Raw genomic sequence first — 4,811 nt, forward strand, 5'->3', positions numbered from 1 at the left:
GAGTTTGTTCTCTCTGTTCCACCACTAAGTGTTTGTAGCCTTGGAAAATCAGTTAATTCTCTGAGATTCTGTCTCTTCACCTGTTAAAAGAAGGGTCTGAAGAGATAATTTTGAAATATCCACTGACGTTTCCCGCCAACCCACATACCCAATATCCTTCTCCCTTGACCCAACTTGGCCCTTCTGGGCCCAAAACCTCAAGTAAAAGGTGTTATTGCATAACACAAAGTAAAAACCTGGCTTTCAGGTTTCCAAATCTAGGGAGCCTGTGGAACAAAAGAACATAGGATGATGACAATCAATTTGAGAAAAAACAAGATGAGTTTTTTTTGTGTGTATTTTTTTTCAGTAATATTTCCTCTCTCTGCAGCTAGAAAAGAATGAAATTCTTGGGTCAGAGGAAGTTGGCAGGGAAGTGATGATAGGGAATCACACTCAGCACCCCAGGGCTAAGCCCAAAGGATATAAGATCTGAGAACATTTCCTATGGAGAAGCCAGGAAGCAGCAAGATCCAAGAGAAGAAACGGCCGCGTGGGGGTGTTGAGGCAAATGGAGTTTTACATATTCTCGCAGAGTTTACCTGGCCCCAGCATGGCTTGAGAACAGCAAAATGACTTCTGTATGCCCAAGAGTTGCAAACACAGATGGGTGATCTGGGGAAACTGAAGGAGCCTTAGACATGTGAACAAGGGTCAACTCAGCAGAGACCTGTGTGGACTGACAACGGAGGGAAGATCTGTCCAGCAAATGGCTTCGGTTGCCTATCACCAGGAGTAGAAGTCCAAATACTTCTGCCCACTACATCTTGGTATTAGAGTTGCCAAAAAACAAAACAAAACAAAAAAACACAACACAGTCAAGCACTGATAGAAAAAATGTTACATAAAGAAGAGACAGAGTAAGATCAGCTTTCGTAGTGGCCATCAGTCTGCCATGGCTAGCAGGGCCTTCCCGACAGCTGATACAAAACCATACGCCTTCACACACCCCTCCTGTGCTGCAGAACAAAGAAACCTGTCCCCTCCCCATAGGGGACAGATACAGTAGCATGGCTGATCAGGTGCCATAAGGCATACACTTAAATAGGACAAAGAAGCATACATTAAGTCTAAAGAAAAGACATCCCCACACAAGGTTAAAGCCCAGCACAAGTTATGAGGACTCTATCTCTTGGTAAGAAAGTGTTCCTGGCCCAAGGCCCATTCGTATGAGACAAGGAGGGATAAAAAGACTGCATGCTCAGGACTCCCTTTTCCCAATGAGACCTACGTGGACCACCAGAATGAAAGTATGAAGTGTCAGCAGAGGTCAGCATGGCACATTACCTTAAGGAACTCTGTAATAACCCAGGGATGGGGACTGAGTTTCCAAATTGCCTAGAACAGCAGTCGCCAACCGGTGGTCCGTGAAGTCTGCAAGGTTGGCGACCGCTGGCCTAGACCAAGTTTCTGTGGTCCTCGTGGCATGGAAAATTCAAATAAAGACTAAATTGTGTTTTAGAGAAATAAACATATTTCTTGCACATCTGTGCTTGGAGACTGAGATTCATACCCACTACATGCTGAGACAGACTCCGCAGCTATAAAATCAAAAGACCAAACCACAGAATAAGAAGTAATAATCTATGAATAACTTCATGCCAATAAGTATGGGGAAACTTAGATTAAAAAATTATTTTCTAGAAAAACATGTCACAAAATTGACGAAGGGTGGAGGTGGGAATTAAAGGCCTGAATAAATTAATGATCGCTTTCTTATACAAACTGTTTTTAGAAAATAGGAAAAGATAGAAAAGTCTAACCCAGCCGTGGGCAAAGGCCGGATCCGGCCCGTTTGAAATGAATAAAACTAAAAAAAAAAAAAGACCGTACCCTTTTATGTAATGATGTTTACTTTGAATTTATATTAGTTCATACAAACACTCCATCCATGCTTTTGTTCCGTGCTGGGGTCCAGCCCCAGCAGGTCCAGGGGTCCCCAAAGGTGTGGATGGAGTCGGCGAAGAAGGAATGACACGGAGACAGCATTCAGTTGATCAGCAGCCTAGCCAGGATCTCTAGCCAGGAACTCCAGCCAAGTTCTGGTCAGGATCTCCAGCGAAGTTATGGCTAGGATCTCCAGCCAAGTTCTGGTCAGGATTCCAGCGAAGTTCTGGTTAGGTTCTCCAGCCAGGTTCTGTCTTGGATCTCCAGCCAGGTTCTGTCTAGGTTCTCCTGCCATGTTCTGTCTAGGTTCTCCAGCGAAGTTCTGTAGCCAGGTTCTGTCCAGGATCTTTTGCCATGTTCTCTTGCTAGGTTCTGTCTCTAGGTTCTGTCTTCTGTTGTCTTGTTACATCTGTATTTATACCAGTTGATTCCAATCCTATCAATTTCTATTCCAAAGGTTAGGGCATTTCTTATCTCCATTCCAGGGAGTAAAGATTATGTAGCTTAAGCATGATTGTTCTTAGTTAAAGTGATTAACTACCCGCCTGGCACTTAGTTAAGGGGTTTTATCCCCTCCCTAACTTCAGGGAAAAATCCCTACCTGGGGAAACAACCTTTCTCGGAGAGGTGACCTTGGTTAAAACACATAGCGCCAAGAAGGGGAGTAAACATATTAAGAACAGTATGCCATACACGCCAGGTCCCTTGAAACATATGCTGTGCAGATGTTTCTTTCCTGCAGCGACTGTGTCAAGCAGCAAGGATGGACTGGCTCCCGGCAGTTCCGGCCCTCCGGTCCAGTTTAAGAACCCATTGTGGCCCTCAAGTCAAAAAGTTTGCCCACCCCTGGTCTAACCTATGCAGCTAGTACAGTCTTGATACCCAAAATGGACAAAAGTAGTACAATAAAAAATGTACACCAATCTCACATATGAACACAAATGCAAAAACCCTAATAAAAATTCTCAGTGTATAAAAACAAACTGTAACAGAACCAAGAATGCTTTTCTAGAACACAAAGAGAATTTAGATGGACTAATATATCACAATAATAGATCAAGGAGGAAAAGTATGATTATTGCAATGGAAGCAGAAAAAATATTCAACAAAATTCAACACTCATTCATAATAAAAATTCTTAACAAGCTGAGAAAGGAAGTGAACATAAAGAATATCTATCAAAAAGCTATAGAACATCATACTTAGTGGTGACACTAAGAACCAAGGCTTTGTTTTAAAGTCAGGAATAAAACAGGGGTGCACATTACCACCATTAACATTAAACACCAATTTTATTAAGAAACTAGTGGCCTGGTGCATGGATTCGTGCACATTGAAAGGAAATCGGGAGCCCCCGCCCACATGCCCGGGAAGTTTCCATGTCCCAGTGAGCTGCTGGGAAGTCACGTGGGGAGTCTGTCCTCCTCAAAGCTTCCTGAAAAAATATTTCCAAATGTCCCTTCTGCAGCCAGGGTCACGCCTTGCCAGCCAGGAGGTCCCCAATGGACACCTTGGGCTGTGCTGAACGCTTTCCACCACTCGGAGCTAGATAAGAGATGCTCTTAGGTGAACAATAAGAAAGTTGGGAATCTTGGAGGTTAGGGGTGCTTTCTCGCCCATGTCCCCACCCTTCAGGTCGATCTCTCTGACTTTTACCCCATTGTCAGTTGCCACCTTGTGGCCATTTTTATATTGCTGCCTTCCTCTGTAGCTCAGGGATCAATTGGTAAGGGATGAGATTTGATCTCGATGCCTGAGGCAGAGTTCCAGGAGCCCAGTGGTGATATCAGGCTCGTGCTGGTTACTCCAAGTGTCCGCACTTCATCTGTTCCCTGGAGATTGTACCCGTAGGCTTATGGGGTATGTGTCTCGCAGCAAGTTCTGGCTGAGCTATGGGCATCTTTGGGGACGGGTACCAGCACCACCGGGGAGTCCATCTGCCAGGGATCTGCAGGGAACGTGGGAGCTCAGATGCTGGCCAGGCCCAGGAAGGGCACGATGGGCTCAGCCATGGACATGCGTGGGAGACCCGCTCATTGGATTGGGATTTTCTCACTTTATTCCGAGACTGTCCCTAGAGGTGGGGGCTAGTATGGCTTGGAAGTGGCAGCTGGGGGTAGTAAGAAGGAAGGAGGGAGAGGCTGATCATAGTCCCAGGTAAGGCACATTCTTAGTATTTCAGTTCTGCATCCGAAGAAACACAGCAATATCTAAGAGGTGGAATGTGGCCCTGATGCCCGAGGGGGGAGTTCCAAGGAGCTGGCATTGGTATCAAGGTCGTCTCGGTCACGCACAAACATTCCACACTGCATTTGTTCACAGTAGATTGTACCTGCAGGGTACAGGGGGTGATTTTTCCATGCAACTCCGGCCCAAGTGTGGGGCTGCCTGAACCAAACAGGTCAGGCCAGCACCTGCTGGTGCCCCTCTGCCCACCAGAGCTGACCAGCACTCTGAAGGGATCCAGGAGATGCCAACCTTTCTAGGAGATGGGGCCGGGCTGGGTGGTAGGTGGAAGTTGCGAAGGGCTCACCCACGGACACGCGTGGGTGTTGGTCATTAGGCTGGGCTCACTGGCGCTCGCTCTCAAGATGGGGGCCGGCCCAGGCAGTATGGGCATGAAGCACCTCTGTGGGTTTTTCCTGAGCCCATATCCAGAGACCCAGAGGGAGATAGGTAAGGGGTCGGTGCAGCCGCAGGATCCGAAGGGAGAGTTTCAGGGGCTGGTGGCAGCTGATCCGTGGTCATTTTCGGCTACCCCCACTCACCCGGGTGTCAGGATTGCATTCTATTCGCTGGAAAATCGTTCCTGTTTGGAGGTGATAGAGGCTCGCAATGCCCGCACCCACACTTTGCCAGCCCATGATCCCCGGGCTTCCGGCTGA

The sequence above is a fragment of the Myotis lucifugus genome, unplaced genomic scaffold, assembly GCF_000147115.1.
Source record: "Myotis lucifugus unplaced genomic scaffold, Myoluc2.0 scaffold_22, whole genome shotgun sequence".
Taxonomy (NCBI): domain Eukaryota; kingdom Metazoa; phylum Chordata; class Mammalia; order Chiroptera; family Vespertilionidae; genus Myotis; species Myotis lucifugus.